We start from the raw sequence: 25,764 nt of genomic DNA on the forward strand, positions 1-25,764 counted from the left end.
CTCTTATAAAAGCTTATTCTTATAATAAAGAGAAAATAGCTTTATAATAAGTTTAGCATTTTTAAGATCAGGTATAAATTGCGAATTTTAATAACTACACCTCATGGTCACTACATCACATTCTTTTAAATAAAGAAGATAGAACGAGGGGAAAAGGACAAACTAATTCAATAGTTAAAATTGGTTTAATAACATCAAACATATGAGTTTTATGTCTTTATGGATTTGACTAATGGCTTATGCGTCTGCTATAGACGATTTATGTCGTGATGGTCCGTGAACAGCTCTTTTCGTGGCTATATAAACCGATACGAGAGCTACATAGCCTACCACAGGCTCGACAAGAGAAAATATTGGTATTAGTCGGTACTGAACCGCCTAGATGGCGCTTCCGTCTTTTGTCAGCAAGTTTTTGAAGCCAGGCATCATCGCAAATTTTTCGACCCTCCATTACACGTCTATGGATTAAGGATGTAATATCATCTAGATCTTTATTGTTATAACATATGTCTCTATTAGTTTGATACTGAGATCTTCCAATATTCTTTTACATCTATTCTTCTGTATTATATATAACTTTATTAATAATATTCACAACATCCTCATTTTCCGTTACACTAACATTCTCATCCAATATATGGACATTCACTCTATCACTGAATTTATCCAAACCAAATTTCTCTTTAGAAACACTTAGAGGACTCTCTTTAGCCTTTAGTAGAACTATTGGAGAATGCAGTTTCTTAATCTTTGTTGTATTATTAAGTATGACTTTTACATACTCAAAACCTAGTTGTGCTGTTGATGCTACGTATTGTTTAGAATATGTAGTTTGTAAATGTGTTGTATTGATACTATATTGAATCCTCTTGTTAAAATCCTCTATATCTTTCAGATTTTCAATTAGTGCTTCTGTAATGCCATTGTTTGGTGCAAGAAAATCTATAGTTTTGCAAATAATGGTATTCTGCAGTTTAAAGTCATCACTAATATATTTCTGAGAAGCGAGGTCGAACAGGAAATTTGGGATTCCGTCCAAACAGAATATAGTTCCTTTGTGACCTAAAGAGAGAATGTTAGATTAAGGCTTATTAATTGATTATAAATGGTATATGAATTTATAAATTACAATGACATGTAACCATGTGGATCATTTTGATGGTGACCATTTTGATAATTACCACTATGGTACATAATGGTAGAACAAAAAAGAAATGACAATTAGAACTTAATATAGGCACTGAATAATCTTAGTTTTTTTATTCTATCACTCGGAACGCAAACTCACAAGAACGAGCAATAAATTTACGTGTGGCACATTTAAATAAATGTTATTATAAGTAAAAAATATGAACAAGTTTTAGGCATGCGACAACTACATGGAAGCCATTACGCACTCAATATTTATGCAATCTGATAATGTTGTCAGCGCTGTGATTTTAAGTTAGATTTTTTCTTCAACAACATCATTAATAATTAATAACACTTCAATTTTATAAGCTTTTTTACAAAGAGAGTGTTTAAGTGTGTGACTTAAAGTACTTATATTACGTTTATTTGAATAAAGAATATTTCTTTTTCTATTTGTAAGGTGGGTTTCCATTCCAACAGTGACATATAGCATTGTAATTATATATGCAGGTATAATTCCTTAGTTCTATAGACTAATGACACTAATAAAGACTTTGTAGTCTTCTGAGATAAGTGATGAGGATTATCATGGTCATCAGATAACTTGTTTTTTAATAGCACAGGGAATAAACGAGGTCGCGCCTCATCTGATCGTAAGATGATTACCACCGCCCATGAGCACCTACAACGACAGGGGCATCGCAAGTACGTTGTCGGCCTTTTAAGAAGAAATAAGCTCTTTTCTTCGAGGTTTCAATATCATATCGATTTGGAAATAACTTTGCTAGAAGGTGATTCTGTAATGTGGTTATGCGTGGTAAAAAGTTTTTAGAAAAACGCACGCTAGAACGGAAGAGTACCGCCATTCATCCATATGGTCACGATGCATTTTTGTACACGGATGGTGGCTACCACTTTTCATCATGTGGCTTGTCTGTGTATATGCTATTATACTTTTATAAAAAGAATATCAAACAATTCAAAAAGAAATGGAGCACTTTAGTATGTTTAATATAAATATACACCAGATGGCTGATATAAATCTTACCTCGATTCTCCAGTTTCCAGGCTAATTTCAACGCAAGTAGGGTGCCAAAACTGTATCCGACGAGACAAAACTTGGCACCAGATGTTAGGTGAGATATCGCTAACTAGAACAGAAATATTTTGTCTATGCATATTTTTTATCCTGGACAATTCACACAGTGCTATGTAAATCTAAGTTAAGTGAAGTTTCTGTTACGGTTACTAAACAACTAATATATTTATCCCTTTTTTGTAAGTACATACATATATATGTATATACATATATACAATAATATATTGTGCGACTCGAATCGAAATCGAACCCGCCAAAAGATATATTAAAATGTGGTCCATTCTTCATTTCCAAAAACAATTAATCATCATTACAATAATATTATTATTAATGGCTCTGACGGACTTATGAAATGCTACTAATATTATATGAGAGAATTAATTACGCTCAAGAGGTCATGAGCTAAAATCTGGCCGATACCAAAAAAAATAGTAATATTACAGGCGCTACAGGATAACGTAATGACCATAGTCTATAGACGACTAGGTATATTAACGACGATTAGCATTTAACATCAGGTGGGTCCGTCTGCTTGTTTGTCATTCCAAATAGATAAAAACAATACGATACATATTATTCTTCCAGTAATATCATTACATAGTATAAAAGTATGTCGCTGTCGCTGTCTGTCCGTTCCTGTGTATGCTTAAATCTTTAAAACTACGCAATGGATTTTGAAGCGGTTTTTTAAATATGTAGACAGAATGATTAAAGAGGAAGGTTTATATGTATAATACATGTATACCCGGGCGAAGCCGGGGCGAGTAACTAGTACTTGAAATAATAATAAAATTAAAAATAACGTGAATGGGCGATAAGATTAAATCATAATAATATGTATTTATAATACATAAACATAAAAATAAGTACATAAAATACGACATTCCAATTCTTAGATCATGGGATATAAATTTTCAAACATTAAGAACACCACATTCGGAAATACTATTACTGCAAATACCACTATTGTGCTAACATCCTACAATATTCTTACCTGATACAGTCCTTTCACTATTTGCTCCCAGTTTTCGTTATGTTCTTTATTTTCTAGTTCCAATACACAGACTTTAATTTTTAGTCTATGGCTGAGTTTCTTTGTTGCATTGGCATCTAAACCTGGCAGTACAAACATTATGGCCATTTCCTCATGGTTCTCTTTTTCTCTCTTAAAGAAACATATTTAGAAATTAAGTACTTATAAAATAATTCTAGTGTGAACATCCATAGTCTTTTCGTTGACAATGATGATGTAATATTCACCTATGCTATCAGAGTGCCAATGGATGATGGTGATGATGAAATTTATGGTGACTTAACAGATTTATATTATTTTATTTTGTGTGTCGTACCATAAATATTCAATGCTCAAACCTGACCACCGCTACTGGAAGCATAATAGTGAATGAATAGAGATTCTGAATGAATAGAGTTTGAATATAGTTTGGAAGCCTAGTGTTAACTGTTCGGCGAACAGGCTACGACAATGTAAATCCATAAAGTACCGAAATAGACTTCCGTTAAAATACACTTAATTAGTAAAATATAGACTTTTATAATGTCAGTAATTAATTCATTGCAATGGTTTCCAGAATAAACCGTATTGAATACAGCTTGATATAGCATATAGCTAATAATGGAGCCACTAATCTACACTAGTAAGGATCTACTTCCCACTATAAGCGACAAATTTTAAAAATTTGCAACTAGTGCTATAATTTCTAAAATCAATCATTAAATCTTTTCACTGGTCTAGCCTAGATACTAATCATTTAAGAAGTAGCACCCTCCTTTCATAATCCATAAGAATCTCCATTGATGGTAATAGATTATCAGTTGAAGCATCTATTCAATTGCTATATCATATTATACTAGTAGCACTAACTTTAACTCCATTTGTATGGTATATTGTTTTATAAATAACTGGTTCCTTCTCAATCTTTGTTTCTACGCTATTTTTTATTAACAAATCGCGTTCAGTGTTATCACCAGTATTATTGTTGTCATCAGATAGCGTTGCTGATATTTTATCTAACCTGAAAGAATTAATTTAAGATTTTTTTTTAGAAAATAATCTTTTTTAAGACTCTTTATTACTTTAAGCTGTTTGATAGTTTTTATTTAAACAAAATCAATAATATCTAAGTATGTTCAATATTAGTTTTAAAAAATCTGCAGTCGAGTTCTTTCATGTCCCTGCTTGGCCAAATCTTCGAATATGGTGCTAATATCAAAGAATGACTGACCATTCAGAAGTTCTTATACTTAGTTTTTTTAAATAAAAAATTCTAACGCAGTGACAGAAACTTTCAAAAACATTAATTACCTGGTGAAAGTCATTGTTTTAATTTCTTGTATAGTAAGGAAGATTTCAAACTCTAATTCAAGAGTGTTTTTGATGTTTAGAGCAATCATACTGTCCAATCCTAAATCTGCCAGAGGTATTTGTCGCGACACAGTTTGCATGTTTTTAATACCTAGAAAAAAATTTGACTAAGCTAAATCAAAGTTCGTAACTCAGGATCATCACGTTGCGCTCCATCATTCTGTAAACTCAAAATTAGTTCATGCAAAATATCAATGAATTCAATTGGGCTGTTGTGAAAAGAGTGCGTTGTGGTAATTCAACCTTACCATTATAGTTCCAGCTGAGGTAGTCATTGCCATGTTATTGTTCTATGAAATTAAGAGGTATGACGTCTTAGTCTTTTGGAATGGCTATATATGTGTTGTATCAAGGATGTCACATGATAACGTGATGTCCATAGTAATATTCATGTATATAGGCAACGGTTACTATTAAACATCAGGAGGCCCTTCCAATTACATAAAAAAACAATCTACATGGTGGTGAATATAACATTGTCTGTATTTCGTAGGAATAGACTACCATCAGCTCTCGCAATAACTTAAGAAGGTAAGAGAACATAATAATAATATAGACGAATTGTCTGATTTTTTATATTTCCACGTATTTTTAACGTGCTAATTTGTGAAATGGTTTCCCTAATTGGTCCGACCATCATCACTGCAGTTGTGACAGTTCGTCTTCCTGTTTCTGCAGCATGTTTCTTGGGTACAACCATTGAAGATACTACCGTATCGTCTTGTTTCAACATCTTATCCAGATATAGCATACAAGATGCTATGCTTTGTTGTAATGTACCCCCTATTTCTAACTTTTTGTCATCCTGCTGCGTTTCAGCTATCACGCCAACCTATAGAATGTAAAATGGACAGTGAATTAATTTTTGAACCTTCATTCGTAACTCTCCTATCATCTTTGCCTTGCCTTTATATATTATATTTCCTTTTTTTACAAATCCCTTTCAGCTCTCTCTGTTTCTATTAGGTACATTCATATTTTTTTTAATAAAATGCTAATAGAGCTCCTAAAAAGTAAGGAATACGTAACTGGAGAGAGTATTACGAATTTAAATCTTATTGTAGTAATAGTGGAGATACAATGTATGGTAAATACATTTTATTATTATAACATCCTGAAAGATGAAGAACCGAAAAAAATACCCGTGCTTTTAGAAATGAAAACAGTGTGGTAATATTAGGCTAATATCTTGATGTTATAAAGAGAGACTTGTTCCTAATAATGGGACACTTTTGATGTTCCATTGTTAGTAACAAGCCTTATAAACTTGTTATTGAAAAGAAATCTGATAAAATTATTTACATCTGCAATGGCTCCCCACTGAATAGTAAGAGCAGGCAATCCGACTTTCCTCCTGATTTCACAGATTCTTTCCATCACGGAATTGGAGTAACCATAGTTGGTCTGTCCAGCGTTGCCTTGACCACAGGAAAGTGATGAAAACATCACAAAGGACCTAAAGGATACAAAATATTTAATATAACAGGTTTTTATGCTCCGATTTAACTGAGATCGTGTACTTCGGTATCTTTATCTTTATTACTTTTGCCATCAAGCTGCTATTGTGTTCCGATTTGGAAGTATAAACCTTATGTCATCTCAATCCTTCATATCATACAACATTATATATCTCAGTTAAATTTTAGAATAAAATTAAATCGAAAAAAAAATTCAGGAATATCAGTGTCTGAATCACAAAATGTATTATGATGTCATTGAACCTACTCATATATATAGGCAGTTGTTACATTAGATGTGTCCTAACATAATTTCCTGAGTTCTAATTCCTCAGTTGCATAAGAAACTTGAAGATGTATAAATATTTAGTTCAAATACTTACTTCAGCGTTGGACATAATTTTCTTGACAGTTTATCCAAATGCATTGTCGCCAGACCTTTGGGTCTAAATGATATTTTAAATGTTTCTGGTGTTTGATTTTGGAATATAGAATCCTTTAGAACAACAGCAAGATTGAAGATGGATTCAACGGGGCCCATTGTGTTGGCCATTCTCAACATTTCCTCGCAACCAGATTCCGTTGTGATATCATGAGTAGAAATTCGCACGTCAACGCCATTAGTGGTCCAAACCCTTATGAAAATGTAAAAACAATAATTTAATAACTTCCTTGTTATTTATATTATTATTCTTACTGACTTTTATTTGCATGTCAACCACTATTTCCCAAAATTGTATCTGTTATTCTAAGATTGCCTTGAAAAAATAGCTTTCAGTAATAAGGCCGCCTCATTGTATACACATATGTTTAGTTAATCAATTAATTGCATCTATCTTCTATCATTGTATAATGCAAATGAAGCATATTCTACTTATCTAAATGTGCTTTACTTATTACCTATTTCACCCGTCAAGATTTACTTTGTCAACTATGTTTTGTGAGATAAAGCAGACAATAATAATAATGTCAGGACAATTTACACAGCGCCATCTAGACCCAAATTAAGCTATCTAAAGCTTGTGTTATGGGTACTAGATAACTGATACAAATACATAGATACATTTTTTTTCGTAAATACATACATATTATACATAGAAAATACCCGATACAAACAATCACACCCAGGAATACAAATGTTTGTGCCGTGCCAGGAATCGAACCCGCGACCATCTGAAGTAAGGCGGTGTGCTAAACCACTAGACCACTGAGGTCGTCATAAGAAGATACAAGATAAGAGGCATGACATCTTATTCTTCTGGAATAGCAATGCATGGATCAGGGACGTCACATGATAATGTGGTATGTGGTGGTTATACTACGTATATAGACGACGGTTACTATTTATCACCAGGTGGACCATCACCTTGTTTTCTTGTTTGCTATTACTTTGATTGATTTATTTATGTTTTGAACTTAAAATCCAGTTCTAGCAATTAATGATAAAATCTTAATCTTAGTATTATAAACGCGAAAGTTTGTAAGTATGGATGTTTGTTACTTATTCACGCAAAAACTACTGAACTGATTTTGATGAATAGTAATATACATAGTTTATAATATCAGAATAACACATAGGCTATATATAAATTTCATGCAGGTAGAACCGCGGGCACAGCTGGTACATCATAATTATAGCTTACCGTAATCTGTAAGATTGGTATCCATTACTGATTCCTCGGCGAGAAGTGAGTAGAATCTTCCTGGCACCTCTTGATATGAACCAGTCGGCCAGTTCTAGACCTATTCCACCTAAACCGCCTACGATTATTTGCACTTGATTTTCTTGACACCAATACCTGGTAATTTTTTTGTAAAATTTTGATATCAATATCAAGTAGTTGCTTCATTGCTAATAATGTGTCATGTTAGGTCCACAATTTTGTTTTGTTATGATTACAAAGGGTGTATTGGTAAATATACTAACAGATGAATATAAAAAAGAATTTACATATAGTTATTGTTCTTGTCAATTTAAAAAGAAATTACAGTTTTGTATATTGTCTGATATTTCCACCTGGATCATCATCTACAACCACCATTAGACGTAGTCTATTAAAATTTACGCACTAATGTACCAATTTTTTAGATATTTTTTTTCAGTTTGATATTCTTTTCCATTTATATTTAAATATGTGTTAAAGCTATCAAAGAAAAAATATACAAATTAGTCAAAGCGTTTTGGAGTCCGCGAGACTAACTGATATCTTATATGTATAACTAAAAATATTTACTATACCTGGGAATAGCATCCATGGGGGAGTATTTGGGCTGAACTGGTTGTTTAGTACGCTCCTCGTCTCTGATTTTAATTATAATCTGTTACAAAAATGCGAAAACTGAAGATCTAAAGAATTTTAATAAATATATAACCTGATACCCATTTTAAATGGCTTCAATCGTTTTAATTAAAGAATAGCTATATTTACATTGAGATAGACTATATCACGAGTTTTACGTCTATATCAGTTCGTCGCTGTCATATCACAATTGGACTTTCTATATTAATATTACGAATGTGAAAATGTCTAGCGGTTTGTTTATCTTATTACGACTCAACGGCTAAATATCGATAGTCATTAACATCCCGTTAATGAATTTTGGAGATATAAGGTTTTAAATAGAGTAATGTTTTATATTTATCCCAGAAATAATCTAGAAGTGAAGTAGGGAATAGTTACACACAACTTCGTCTGCATAAAAGTTGAACTACAGACGAAGTTATGGGTAACACATAATAATATATGAGGTATCTGTAATCAGCAAACTTGTAGGATAGGTTGGTGTATGAAAGTAGAGGAGAGTAGAGAAGACAGAGGTATACTATTTGCTTTTCCATCGTCACTACCTGCCTCAAATTGAGATAAGTGTAACTATATAATATATGTTATGTGAAATTGTTTATTTTTACTACAAAGAAGTCAAATGAGCTTGTGGCATCCGTAACACCAATGGATTTGCACGTAAGTAGCCGACATTTTAAGGAGGAATATGCAAGGTCCAATACAGAAAAAATATCTCTATACTTCCAAATTGCTTACCTGTCCTATCTGTTTATTATCGGCCAAATAATGAAATGCACTATTAATTTCATCTTTTTCGAAAACACAATATGTCAACGGCCGAACGGTTCCATTCTCAATTCCAGATAGAATAAGTTCATGTAGTCTCTGTTGGAAGAAGGAAGAATTAAAAGAATTCCGTATTTACTAATCAAATATGAAATGTTATATTTATCTACTGGTAATTGTAATATGATAGGAAACTTTTCATTGCACATTCGCACGCCCCCTATATATAACCACAGATAGAAAAGAATGATTAAAAAAAATTGAGTTCCTTGCCAGTTTTCTCAATTTAATCTGTATAGTGAACTGGACAGTAGGGAAGAAATATAAATACAAAAAACTTGACGTTCATAAGCGGCTAAAATGTCCTGCGTAGATAATTTGATAGTACCAAACAAATATATCGCAAGCTAAATAATAAACGGTATTAATTAAAAAATTACAAAATGAATGAGATAATGCATTCTATTGTACAGCGTGCGAGATGTATAGAAAAAAAATAATTCTCAGATATCTTAGTATGAAAATATATATTTGCTCTTTAGTGATCAACGCTAAAATCCATTTTATTTTAACAACTTAGTACTCAGTTCTTTATTGTAAAAGAAGAAAAGGAAAAAGGTAACACATTTCAATACTAAAAAACAATATATAAATGAACACAAGGAATAGGAAGTTGTAAGTAATAAGTTACAATAGAAAAGAAATTTCCGAAACTAACGATATAAATTTACAAAATAAAAATACTAACCGTTTTCAAATTAATTGACTCGTGCAAAGCAAAGTCCAGTGTAATACCGTGGAAAGAGGTCTCCTTTGGCAAATACATGTTGATGGATGTATTATTACTGAAGTTGCCAATCTCGAGGAACCTGCCACGATAACCCAGACATTTGATGGAAGCCTAATGGATGATGCCAATTTTTTTATAAATACATAAAACAAACATATTTCTAGGATTATCATCTCAGATGGAGTAGTCAAAGGCATGGTCAATGTCGATGATGTGCATATTTTGGATTTATATTTCACACGGCATATCTGTATTTAGCGTAAAAGAAGCGAGTCTACTGCCATTTTTTACAGTCAATCAATTTCCTGGGGGTAAGTCAGGGTAGTAAACCGGTAAAAGTAGGTTATGACAATATAAATAATATTAATAATTTTTTATTAAGATAACACAACACTGGTAAGATATATTTAGTATACAGAAGCTATTACAGAGAAAATAAAGCAACAATTTCCTAACTTATTGAAATAAAGATATGGAAAAACCCTTCATTTTAAAAATTACACTATATTTGTTTTATTACAGAATATTTCATTTTAAATTGCTTTCAATAATCTTAACTGTAGGATTTTTTATGATCAGAAAAAAATTCTGCAGACATTAATAAAAAAAAAACAACTTTAGTTTTACCTGAAGCTTATCGCCTTTAAGCGAATTCAGCACTATATTAACTCCTTTTCCATTGGTCTCTTTACAAATTAGGTTTTCAAATGATGTATTTTGAGAATTTCCGATATGGGTGTCTGTTGATAGTTCAAATAAATAATACTGTTGATTATATTTGTATCATGAACATATTTATAAAGATAATATATATAATTACTAGCTCATCCGGCAACTTCTTATGTATCACACTTACTTGATATAAGTTATACTTCGAACAATTTTCTCAATTATCTTTTTAAATTATGTATTGTGCTTCGGAGAATGCGTCCAATTTTCAAACGCCTCATGATCCTCCAACGGGAGTGTCCCATAACTCTGTATGAATTCGTATAAAACATCCAAAACTTTATTTACTTACCTTTTAGTTGTGGGAATAATCTTTTTAGAAATTTTTCCTTTTCAGAACTCCCCACAGTTGTAAAAACCTCGCAACCGTAGCTGAGGGCGATATTGATAGTTGCTTGTCCCACACCGGTTGTTCCATCGTGAATAAGGACTGAATCAGAACGCTTAATGTGTCCTATTATTACCTAAGCACAAAATATAAAGAATTTTATTATAGTAAATTTGAACACGTAATATGTCGAATAAACTATGAATTACTGAATAAATTGGTTATGTATAAAACTTACCAGTGCATAATAAGCAGTCGCATAAGCCACAGGCACTGTAGCAGCTTCTTCAAAGCTCCATTCCTCAGGAACACTCCAAGTACTTGATTTATTGCATTCTACCATGTTAGTTATAGCTGAATTTTTCGCTATACTCATCACTCGGGAACCACTGTTACGGATATTAAGATCATTGAATTCATTATAAGATTATTTAAAATTTGCAATTTAGATAACTGGATAATATTTCTTTTAATTTTATGTTTATAGAAATAAAAACGAGAAGAAACTTGCGGCTCACTTGATGGTAAGCGATTATCGCCGCCTATGAGCATCCGCAACACCAGGAGAATTGCAAGTGCTTTGCAGGACTTTTAAGAAGGAATAAGCTCTTTTCCTCAAGCTTTCAATATCGTATCGATTTGGAAATACTATTAAATAGAACCGATTCACTAATTCTTCTAACAATAGAAAGCCACGTTATTTTATGAGTGTCATAGGGTATCACGTATCACGCTACGCCCAATAGGAGCAGAGATGTAATGAAAAATTTTACCTAAACGGGGAAAATGTGACGCAGAGGACATGGCGCTAGTTAGCTACTTATAAAATCTAAAAAATTCTCAGTATCTTAAGTTTTAGACTTTAATAAGGAAATAGTTATTAATATTGTTCATCGAACTAACCTTGATGTACGTCCAGCAATATCTCTTACTCGTATGCACTCTTGTGCAAGTCTGTTATAAGAGAGAGCAACATTTGAAATGCGGCCAGTTGCAGTTAAGACATCATGGAGATTAATCGATGTACTATAGACCTAATAAAATAAACATTACGATTTTATTACTGGAAACTAATTTTTAACATTGGAATAGAGAATAGAAATAATCTTTATTCAAATAACTTAAAATAAACACTTTTGAATAGTCATATTTTTTTATTCTACTCTTTCGGAACGCAGACTCATCAAGAAGAACGAGCAAGAAACTTGCGATGTATTATTAAAAATAGGTACTTCTTTTTCAATAAAGTATTAAACGGCATTTATCAGATATATATATCTATTTGTATGATAGATCTTTAGAGGTAAGTAGAGAGGATGTTATTGAATTCTGTCATTATACATAACTCCTGATGGTAGATTTGATATAAGACCTACATGCTTAGAGATATTTTGATATGATTAGAAAAAAAAATCATTTGATTAGATATCATTATTCTCCAAAAGCAGTGTACGTAGCTTTTGGAGAATTATGATTTCTCGACAGCCATTTAATAAATTGCAAAATATGTAGCGAAATACTACTTATAATTAACTTACTCGGCACTAGTATTGCCTTTATCAAAATTTACTTGTCTAATGACGTACATTATTACTATAGACATTATGCGTAATGAATTTAATGAATAAAACGAATCTTGTCTAATAACGCAACATTTTTTGAAATAGTAGCTTGATCAGTAACGCTGAAGTGATTGTAGATTCAATAACAATTGTTTTATGATTAGTTTATGAATTGTTAAAAACAAGACGGCCAAAATCATTAGGAATATGTTTTAAAATGAATCGTGCGTATTCAGCAGATCTAAGTATAATCTATTTACTACTTACTTGCAACACTACGTTATTTTTGTTTTCGGGAACTTTATCTTTTTTTAAGGCTCCTTCGACCCAGGCCAGTGAGGACAGATTTCCTATTGAGAAAGTATGAACGAACGCGTGGTCAGCAGTAACGGTGGTATCTTTGATTAGCAAATGACGATACGTTCCCCATTGTCCCTATAATTCATTATTATGTTTACTAACTGTCCCGGCAAAAGCTGTTTTGCCATATAAATTAATAGTGCTATTAAAAAATAGGGGTTCATGTTGTTAGTTTGTTCGGAAAGTAATTTCGTTTCTTCCTGACTTATTAAATCTATTATATCCTCAATTGTAATTTTTGCACTCAACTTTACACTTAAGCCGTATAATTTTATATGTTTTGAGAGCTCATATAGCAAGGCTGGTGTGTGAAAAATTCCAATTTTATTTTACGTAGTAGTTTTTGGTTGGTGCCCTTTTAAATATGGAGAGCCATAAGCAGCATTTTCAAGCAGCAGTGAGAGGAGAATTTTATATATTATTAGAGAAGATATTAGAGATTTGATAATATACAATTATGTTAAGATATTGAATATGTAATCTACCTAGAAGGGTCTATTATATATATATCTAGGGTACTTACGTTTCGATAAACATTGACAGCTATATCTTTATCTAATTGTTCTTTGTAGAACTCCAAATTGGGATTAAATTTAGGAGCCATAGGATCAGAAATCATTAAACAGGAAATAATGTCGCCACTTTGTTCTTTCCTTAAACAATTCACAAGACCTAAAAGACCGTTCACTTCTTCATATTGTGTATATAGAACAATCTTTTTTGCATCCTTCACTTCTTCTTGTACCCTTTTTATCCAGGAAAAGGTTTCGTCATTGACACTTCCTATTTTGATGAACTTAGTCGGGCGAGATGCCTTCCGTTGTCTTAAAAGCACTATGTACTCTTTTCCGATAAATTGAACAGCAATAATATCAAATTCTGAATGTTCTTTAACATTGGGATAATTTACTTCTCTACTTATAATAAAGGATTTAGCTCGGAGAGTAGCAACCGCACTGGTTAATACCTATGAGATAATATTGTTATGAAAAATAAGTACTGAAGATGTTTTGATATTATTTTAATATTTAAATACTTTACACGAATGGTCGTGATATTAAACACAGTTGACATTTGAGTAAGTACTACTTTAATATAGCTACCATTTTATAACGAAAATTAAGTTGAATAATGTTAGTCGTCCTCTACATATTGTTACAAAGAAAGTAGTCGCAAATAATAAGAAAGTTATAAAACTGAACCAATTTCACCAAAAAACAAAGCAGAAATCTTAAAATACATATATCTTGAACATTTTATAGTAAAGTCATTACGTGACCGCAATTTGCATAAAGTTTTTAAAATTCATGCTTCATCACTTTGTTTCTTTGGAGAGATCCTGCCTGTCTTTTAGAGAGTTGTTCAGTTTCATGAATATTATCGCATCTTTGTTTATCCTTTTCGACTTTTCCTTTATATACAATTTTGTAATTGTAATGGCAAATATGCTGACGGTCATTTGAATGTGAGTGGTAACCGTCGTACATCGATGAACAGCACAATCATGCGTTACCATTCTAGAGGAATAAGATGCATCCCTCTTACACTATAATCAGCACCTTATAACTGAAAAACGCCTTACAAAGCAACCTGCTTGGCAGCTGAAGTAGGTGAGACTGAGGTATCTAAACAGACGACTTTTTACAGTCTAGATGAATTAAAGACGTTTTTAATTAATATTTTACTTACAGGTGGTCTGTTCAACAAATTTGCTCCAACAAACAAAACAACATTATTAAGTCCTTTTAGATCATCGATTACCGCGATTGTTTTCGCTGGTTTTACTATTTTTTCTTTTGATATTAGCATCAATTCAGCCTGCACTAAGATCAGTTTATTGAAAACATTACCAATGAGTCCTATTATAGGTTTAAGATTATAATCTTTGTATTCTTTGTCTACAGACTCAACGACTTTAAGTTTGTGTGCTTGTATGTTTTCAGTAATCATTTGCATGTAAGCTCGAAGGCAATCGTCCAGCTAAAATAAAATATAAGATTGTGTATTTTAAATATATGATAAGTGACATTCTATATGATAACGTAAATTTGTTATACTAATTTAACAATAACCAAAAGGTCTTTAGTTTTAGTTTAATAATGTTAGTTAGTATTAATTTTTAATAGTAATAAATAAGCCAAAGGTCTTGGATTCGGATTTGCTTAACACAATTATAACTTTTTGTCAATTTATGTTACTGACTGACTTTTCGGTAAAGGAAATGAAATATAAAAGTAAATTAATTTAAGAGACGGCGATAGGCTCGCCGATAATTATTTCAAATACGCTGAGCAAAATGTGTGCAGTGTTGCATTCACCACGATGTTGACAGGTTTTAATTCTTCTGGTTACTTCATCAGGTTTGACACTCATGAAGGTGTAGTAGTTTTTCATACTTAATGAACTGTTATTATTATAGGACATATTGTAAAGTAATACGATTAGCGTAATACTGGAATTAAGAACACTTACCTTCATTTTAGTTGTTCCAAAATTAGGCACAAAAATGTGCCTGTCTAAGACAGGGACATCTATTACTACCTGTCTTGGAACTGAAGCTATATGCAACCCACGAATTTCTACGCCACCCGATCTAAAAATTCATAATTTTACCCTATAGTTAAGGCTAGAAAGTAAAAATATATAGGAGGGAGGACCATTGCTAGAAATGAAAAGTAGTGGTTCCATTGCTATTGCGATGTACCATGTCAGGTCGACATACACATAATTTCGTATTCATATAAATGATTATCTTTACGTTCGACTTATTATTTTAAATGAATTATGATAACTGGGCTACTAGTATATATAGTATAACGTATATATATATATATATATATATATATATATATATATTAAATTTGAAAAATGAAAGATTTTGAAATTGAACTTTAAAACAAAAACTTTATAGTGGTTTTTCCAAAATGGCTAATTTTTTAATTAATACAGAACTAACTAGGTGTGTGATATCATATTACTGATGCGAAACATATACAGTTTAAAACTGATACCTGACGATATTAAGAACAGGGTAAAGTCTCGCGTCCAACGATTGCCTCTGAATGTGTGGATTATTTGTTGACAAAATATTATAGTGTTCTTGAACATCTATGGATAGTTCCTCAATTCTCTTAACAACGTATAGATTGCGTGTGTCCTGACTGAAGAGTTGAAGTTGCAGTACGGAGTCCATATATGTAATCCAATTTTTATCCCATACAAGATGTGCATGAGTCTTATCGACGTTGCAATCGATCACCCCGCGGAATAAGCCCCTAAAACGTAGTAATAATAATAATAATTTATTGCGCACAAATAAACAATGAACAAAAAATACAGTACAATAAAAAATAGAATTTAAACAAACGCAGAAATGTATTAATACGTGAAGCAGAAACTTTGTATCCCCATCGACGACAATTGTGCGATATTAAATTCGAAGTTACTTATAGTTTATATAGATAAGGAAGTTTACAATGCTAGTATTTTCTTTAATTATCATAAGAATTACATTAAATGAATTAAAAAAAAAAACATGTATTCGACACACACACGTATAGAGGTATAGTCTTTGACAATAGGACCTTAAACATTATTAAGATCCTATTGTCAAATGGATCCTTTTGGACTATACCTAACTTATAATTGAAATTAATATTGGTGGGAATTTCGACCACTTTGCGACTACAAGTATTAATAAATTAACTAAACACACATACACAATTCACTATATATAAGATTTTATTCAAATGATGCTGCTGATGGTGATGGTGGCTGATGGTGCTGATGATGTAGTGATTTACCGCCGTCTTAGTTAGTGGGTTCGATTCTGGCTTGATACAAATATTTGTATTCATGAGTATAATCGTTTGTGTCGGTCTGGGTGTATTCAATGTATATACATATATTAGAATAGAATAGAAATAGAATAGAAAATCATTTATTCAAATAAACTTACATTGAAGCACTTTTGAATAGTCATAACATTTTTTTTTTTAATCTACCGCTCATTCGGAATGCTGTCTCATCACAAGAAGAACAAGCAAGAAACTTGTGTGTTGCTCTTTTAAATAATTTATTCTTACTTACAATTTAAGTTTAAGTGTGAATACAAACCACCAATTAGCACTAATTCAATTAAATACTCAAAAAGAAAAAATATTGAATACATAACCAACTGGTTAAACAATTAATAAGAGGAAATCAGTCATAGTGATTAGAGCAGACCAGTCCCTACAAGCAGCACCCGTTCACGAGTATGACGGATGAGCCAGCCATCACTGCGCTCGACCATATTTTAGGGAGCCCAATGACCCGGCCCACCACGCCGCCACAAGTCTGGACATTTTAGTGAGCATGACTACTCAAAATACCAGACCACGTCATGTTTACTCACAATTGCCATCTGATGTTTATAGTATTCACATTTCACATAAGAATGCATGCGGCAATTAATACAAAACCCGCTACGCTTTCATATTTCTAAAATAATTGAATCAAGAAAGCAATGAGATAAACAAATTATAACGTTGTATGCTAATAAACTAATTATTTACTTGATATGTTGTCTTCTATGAATTCGTCTATCCTGTAATAGGCTTTCTTACATAAAAATTGTTTAATATAAGATTTGAATTGCCTCTCTGTCAGATTTAGTGCAGATTCTGGCAGTTTATTATAAAATCTTACGCAATTACCATAGAATGTATTACTGACTTTGTGCAGGCGGCATTTAGGTAAAATTAGCTTATTTTTATTGCGTAAGTTTCTATTTGTACATATTTAAGTTTTCTAAAACTGTCTAAATTCTTCCGTGTATACATGATATTCTCATAAATGTATTGTGAAGTAACGGTGAGGATATTTGAATCTTTAAAACACTGACGTAATGACTCTCTTGAACCCATACCATAAATAGAACGTATGGCTCTCTTTTGTAAAATAAATATAGTATTTATATCGGCTGCTTTACCCCATAGTAGTATACCATATGACATAATGCTATGGAAATAACTAAAGTATACAAGTTTAGCCGTCGCCACGTCTGTTAATTGCCTAATTCTTCTAATTGCATATGCAGCTGAACTGAGTCTATTGGCCAATTTTGAAATATGGGGCCCCCATTGTAATTTCGAGTCCACTGTTATACCTAAAAAAACTGTATCATTAACAAAATTTACTATTTCGTCATTAAGCAATAACTGTGTATTTATTGGTCTTACATTAGGAAGTGTAAATTTTATACACTTTGTTTTGCTGGAATTTAATAATAGGTTATTACATGTAAACCAATTTAATATAGCAGACATAGCACAATTTACATCGTCTAATTGATTAGTTTGACGTCCAATTTTAAACACTAACGAAGTATCATCCGCAAACAGCACTATATCTGCAATTTTCTCTACCATAAAGGGAAGGTCATTTATGTAAATTTAAAAGAGAAAGGGGCCTAAGATTGACCCTTGTGGAACGCCCATCCCAATATTAGCTCCCTTAGATTTTATACCGTCAATATCTACAGTTTGGACCCTATCCTCTAAATAAGTTCTCATTAATTTTAGATCATTATCTTTTATACCATAATGTTCGAGCTTGTACAAAAGTGTTTTATGATCCACGCAATCAAATGCCTATGATAGGTCACAAAAAACTCCGAGTGCATCCTGTGACTTCTATGATTGGAAAATATGTGTTATCAGCGCTACACCTGCGTCAGTGGTAGACTTGCCGGCGGTGAAACCATATTGTTGACTGTGAAGCAGTCGGTTATCCCTGAAGTGTTGTAACATTTGATTTAACATTATCTTTTCAAACACCTTACTTAGAACTGGCAAAATAGATATAGGTCTATAGTTCCCTGGCTCAAATTTATCTTCTGATTTAAATAGTGGGATTAATTTGCTAAATTTCATTAATTGTGGAAAAGTCCCATTATCAATACATTTATTAAAAATAGTAGCTAGATATGGAGCAACAATATCTATGAAAGAACTAACTACTTTTACAGACATGGCCAAAGGTCTTCTGTATTTTTTAAATTTAGATGTTTGAATATTTTTATGATATGAACGGGGCTAACATGTGAAAATTTAAATCTTAAAGCACAACAACCGATATTAGACTCTAGTAATATTTTTGCTCGAGATGGAGATGAGTCCAGAGAAGATGTAATATTAATCGGAATATTAGCAAAAAAATCTTCAAAAACATTAACTACATCTTTTGTTGCTGTTATTAATTTATTATCATAATTTAATGCAAATTGATTATAGGCTAATTTAGATCTTCCGGTTTCTTTATTTATAATGCCCCAGATGGTTTTAATTTTGTCAGAAGACTACTTAAATTGTTTATTAATATAATTAGATTTAGCCAAAATACAAACTTTTTTAAAAATTTTAGAACAATTTTTCACATAAGTGGTGAATTTGTCATCAAATCGATATTTTTTTTGATCGTATAAATCAAACAAAATATTTCTACTTTTAAGTATACCTACTGTTGCCCATTCCGTGAATTTAGATTTAACATAAACTTCTTTTTTCTTGAAAAATTGTTCATATTCTCCTGATAGAATAGTAATTAGCTTAGTGTAAAGATAATCAGGATTATTACTATATTGTAACAGCAAATCCAATTTATTTTTAATCGCGCTTTTGTATTTGTTAATATTGTAAACATTTATTTGTCTTTTTGATTTTTTATTATTGTTGACTTTATTGATCTGACTGTTAAACTTAACAACTTGACCACAGTGATCTGAAGGAAGTTTATTTATTATGAATTTTTCTGTATACTCACAGTTACAAAAAACATTGTCAAGACAAGTAGCAGACGTGGCAGTTACACGAGTGGCTTCATGAAAGACATGACTTAAATCAAATGACTGAAATAAACTAATAATTTTTGTACATGTGGGTGTGTTACAAAGAATATCAACGTTAAAATCTCCACATACAATAATTTTTTTAAGACTATTAAATATTTTTTTTAAAATATCCTCCATCACCCCTTCAAAAACATTGTAATCACTATTAGGAGGCCTGTACACACATATAAGGATATAATTTTCTAGTTCTATACAAGATAATTCTATACAACACTCAATAGAAAGTCTAACAATGTCAGCACGTTCCTTTACTTTAATATTATTTCTTGCAATTATCATAGACCCGCCTCTGTTAACACTTTCTATTGAAGCAGCTGACAACGTTATAATTATTTAAATTGAACATCATATTGCTCTCTTTAAGCCAATGTTCTGTGAAACAGACAATATCAATATTATACTTTTCTAAAAATAATTGTATAATTAACTCGCTGCCGGGAAAACTTTGTATGTTCTGATGAACAATTATTAATTCTGATTGCTTTCCCTTTGTCATTATATTATATATGTATTATATTATATATGTATTTAAGTATTTATATCAGACGGACTAGATGGCGCTACCTGAATTCTCCTGGCTATTAATCATTACCATAATGATTCAATATATTGATATGTATGTGATTTTTTTTTAAATTAACGAATATAGTTAAATACACCGTCATAATAATAATAATAATCTCAGAACAATTCACACAACGCCATCTAGACCCAAGTTAAGCTAGCTAAAGCTTGTGTTATTGGTAGTACTAGATAACTAGGTGCATAGATATAATTTCTTGTCGTAAATACATACATATTATACATACAAAAACCCAGAACGATACAAACAATCATAATCATGAATACAAAATATGTTTGTGCCGTGCGAGGAATCGAACCCGTCCATCGGAAATAAGGCGGTGTGCTAAACCGCTAGACCATCGAGGTCGTCCAATTACATTATGTTACCTGTACTGATATCCTCTAAGTTTCATTTCTTTATAGAAATCCTTAGTGTTCATAATATGCTTGTCAGTTTCGGAGGTCTCAATTAGCGCTGGTAACTTAAGATATTTCTTCTCCACATCTTCTTGTTTACGTATAAGGCCAGTAACAACAGATGTCCCGCTTTCAACTATCTGGAAGATATTTTATATGTTATTTAAACGGCCTGGTTGTTTATAAGTTAAAGAAGATCAACAATACATAACTGTACATATACATGCGTAAACTCTAAAATATTAAGTCAAATCAAACCAAAATATCTTTATTTTTGTAGATGTATTACAGAATATTATGATAGTCAGATCTACGGCCAGTTCGGAGTGCTTTCGAGCTGATAAGAACTGACAAGAAACTTAGCTCGTATTCTTTTCAAATATCAAACATGTTTACGATACAGATTTATTTTTAAATTACTATTTGGGAGAATAGTGTGACCAGCAGCATATGCTGTTGCAATTTTTTGAAAAGCAAATAGTCTAATCAGCTTTCGTAATCCGAACTATGTAATATTATGTTATCTGTGTTCGAACAGACCGGTCGTCACAAGTACAGCCGTTCACGAGTATGACGGATGAGGTGAGATATTAAAAGGACTGTCAAGAAGTGAAATAAAAACTTGGAGTTAATTTTCTTAATAACAGAACTACAAATTTAAATACAAATTTAGAATATAAATAGATGATGATTAGGCAGTTATAACAATCCGGTAGTTCTCTTTAGGGTGAATACAGACCGTCTATTACAGTCGCACTGTAAAGGACTGTAAACTGTACCTACCTGTTTTCATCATTCGCGACATTATTTCAACTTCATCCGGAAGTGTTTCTTAAGCTTTCACCTTTCTAGCATGTGTGAGACCACAAATATTCAGTGCGGAAACCTGACCACCACTACTGGAAGCGTTACGACGTTCTCTATTGGTGATCAAATTCCACCCGTTATTGAATATAGACTCATATGGCGACACATATTTGGCGTCTGAACAAGGCATCATCAGGCAATTAATAGAGTTCCGTTATAGCTAGCAAGCCTAGTGTTTCTTGACTGTTCGACCACTAAACTGTGTTACAGTTCAATAATGAAATCCATTAAGTAATGGAAATGGAATGGACTTTCGCAAAATAACATATAATTCGATAATATAGTCAAAGTTGTGTCGCAAATTCTAACTTATTCAGAAATATACATTTTCATAGATACTTCGAAGATTTCCGAAATACAAAGTTTTTTTTCTACCATCACTCACACCACGCTCTGTATTTATTACTGACCTCGAATTGCCCGCTTCCTCTTTGTATTGAAATAATAAATTCCAATTCCCCCTTTTTGGGAATCTCAGTATCTCTGTGGAAGCAAACATTTTCAAATACCACAGACACTTGAGTGTGCACTCTTCCGATCATCATACTTAATGTCTCCCAAGCTAGGAACAAGTAGCCGGCTTCCGGATACATATTACGGTCTGAATGAGCAAAACATCCAAAATTAAAATTTTAGTTTATGTTATTAATAGTAATAAACCCTGGACAATTCACACAGCGCTATCTATTCCCAAGCTAGCGTAAACAGAGTTTATTTAAGCTGGATACTAATTTGATAGAAACGCTTAAATACGTTGTTATAAATATATACATAGAGAACACTTAGACCAATACAAACAATCATAGTCATGAATAGAATAGAATAGAAAGAATAGAATAGAAAATCATTTATTCAAATAAACTTAATTTAAGCACTTTTGAATAGTCATAACAATTTGTTTTTTATCTACCACTCGTTCGGAAAGCTGTCTCATCACAAGAAGAATGAGCAAGAAACTTGTGTGTTGCTCTTTTAAATAATCCTTGTAAGTTTACATTTACAAGTCGAAACGTGTGAATACAAACTACCAACAAGCACTATTTTTTTGGGTCAAATATAATCATGCAATAAGATTAAATCAGTCGTGGTGATAAGAGCAGACCAGTCCCTACAAGCAGCACTCGTTTACGAGTATGACGGATGAGCCAGCCATCACTGCGCTCGACCATATTTTAGGGAGCCCATTGACCCGGCCCACCACGCCGCCACATGTCTGGACATTTTAGTGAGCATGACTACTCATTCCACACGACCACGTCACAGCTACAAAAATTACTATATGGTAGTTACAGTATTCGCACTTTACATAAGGATGCATGCGGCAATCAATACAAAAGCCGCTACGCTATCATATATCAAGAAAGCAGTATGAAAATTAAAATTATAACGTTGTCATGAATACAGATGTTTGTACCGTGCGAGTGAATTGAACCCGCTAACGACGGAAGTAAGGCGATGTGCCAAACTGCTATACCACTGAGGGTGTCTATAGGTAGAATAGCAAATAAGCAAAGCCTATTAATTCAAAGTGATAACTGTAGCTTATGAATAATTACAAAGTATATCACATTGAATGGATTGGCATTCCCAAGGTGTCTTGACTTTGTTCTCTGAAATTACTACCATTATGATATTACAGTATAAAATTTTACCACATATTTCTTTAACTAAATAAAGCATCACAAAATAAAAAACAAAACACAAGCCTCTTATGAGGTAGCAGTTGTAATATAATCTATATTACCACAGCTACTTCACAAACGGAGAAGAGAGTAAAAAATAAATACAGATAGAATGATTTCCAAATAACATATTGAGTTTCTTTCTCTAAAATATTACCATTAACAACGCAACCGGCCATGTAGTCGTCATTACTATTGTTAATGGACATCCTGACTACTCGCTCTCCTAAATTTATCTTTTCTTGAATATCAAATTTGGTCACGTACCTAGAAATTTATCACACTTTAGTCAATCTTAAAAATTACACAGTCAAACTTCAATTACAGTTGAATAGTTGTAAGTAAATAGATGTTCAATCAAATACAACACAAGAATCACATTGATTGAAATAAAATATAGTAGAATACTATTACATTGATGAGACAAAAGATAATTGAATACTATCACATTGATTGAGAAAAAAGATAATTGAATACTATCACATTGATTGAGATAAAATATAATTGAATACTATCACATTGATTGAGAAAAAAGATAATTGAATACTATCACACTGATTGAGAAAAAATATAATTGAGTACTATCACATTGATTGAGAAAAAATATAATTGAGTACTATCACATTGATTGACATAAAAGATAGTTTAATACTATCAAATTGAATAAGACAAAAGATACCAATCAAACTGTACCTAACTGCTCGGTGGCTGAAATAGGTCAGACTGAGGTACCCGACGATTTATTACAAAGTACTCGTTTAAATCCTGTGAGAGAATATATTAATTTGCTAGTTACCAATCCTCACTATGGTCCCATTCCACCAGATGAGATAAAAATGGTGTGCCTTGTGATACCGGAAGTGGAACATGCGGATAGATGTTAGCTAGTTGCAAGTTCAATCCAGTCTCATATAATCTGTAAAATGTAAATTAATCTATTATTATTCTTTATATATATAATAATTTAATAAAAGTTACATATTATAAATTTATTATTATTATTAAAAACAATATTTTTATATTTATAAAACTGTCATATGTTCAGTACGAAAGTTAAAATTATGCTAAGTTATTACAGTCAATATTTTATGTTTTCTTTCTTATAAGAGTAGTTGAACATCGTTTATATAATAACTTATGTATTGTATAAGAACATTTGTCAATCAACAAATTAAATAATTGTATTTTAAATTGCGTCGATGGCAATTCGTTAGTTTGTTGTATATCCGGATAGCCTTTGGATAACAACTTCTTTTATATAGGTCTGTTAACATAACAGGCAATATTAGCTTATTTGGATATATTCCACGATAATTGTCGATATTATTACAAATACAAATTATTAAATTTAAAATGTCTTTATTCATGTAGGTCTATATCGTCCACAAATAAAGTGCAAAATATCTAGTTATAGTCGGTAGGTCATTTATAAATAAAATAAATAATAATGGACCCAAAATACTTCCTTGTGGCATCCCAATATCTTTTACTTTGTCGTCAGATTTATACAATATTTCGTTTAACTGTAGATCAAGATTTGTTAGTTGAAGTAACAAATATTGATCCACCCCTCGCATTACCCCTAAGTCCATATTAGACAGTAATAGTTCATGTGGAACGAAATCAAACGCTTTGCTCATCATAGTAAATGCATATATATATGTATAGGGGAGTGTGGGGTACAGTGGTTACTTTTTTTACAAGTGCTATAACTTCACCTTTTCTGCTCGAGATTGATTATTGGTTTAATGAAAACTCAGAAGATATATTTAACTTTGAAACAACATTGCAAAAATAGCCTTACAAATACTTAGTAATTAGATAATCAAGTTTTTTTATTAAATGGCAAAGTATCCACAGTGACCCATTTATGGGGCACAATGGATAATGGCTATTTAAAACCCAATAAAAGATGTTTATTGTAACATTGTCAGCTGTAAGAGCTTCTCATGGATATTAGTGAAAAATTTTCGCTCTGAGTAATTTGGTGTACAGAGTCGTGGTCGGAATATTAATAAATTTAGCTACAGGTTTATTTTGTACCCTGCAGATATTTTAAATTATTTTGTTCTTCCGTATGCAGACCAATATTGGTCTTCCTTTTCCTATTCCGTGACATTTTACATGCAAAAAAAATATTTTAATGTCACTGTATCCCAACTCAAAACGATCCACTGTACCCCACTGATAGATATCCGATTTAAAAAATCGTAATATTTATTTTATTTGCTAATTAAACAATTAAGACTAATAAAATCCCTCTACATTAACCATAGACCGTAACAAATAATTAAATATTGCAAAATTTTTGCTCACAGAAAAGTAACAAGGTTTTACAATAACATGTAAAAAAATATTTTTATCTCACTAAAAAAATATAGTAGTATTATATGTATACATAGTATATAATAATTATATAATATCGTACCGAA

The 25,764-nt window shown here is 31.8% G+C and overlaps 1 pseudogene; it reads right to left on the reverse strand.

Moving 5' to 3' along the window:
- Positions 1-539: 539 nt before the first annotated feature.
- The window catches only part of LOC131843566 (fatty acid synthase-like), a 48,810-nt pseudogene continuing 23,585 nt past the window's right edge, over positions 540-25,764 (reverse strand).

Source organism: Achroia grisella, unplaced genomic scaffold, assembly GCF_030625045.1.
Source record: "Achroia grisella isolate CSIRO2021 unplaced genomic scaffold, CSIRO_AGI_Agris_v1 utg319, whole genome shotgun sequence".
Lineage (NCBI taxonomy): Eukaryota > Metazoa > Arthropoda > Insecta > Lepidoptera > Pyralidae > Achroia > Achroia grisella.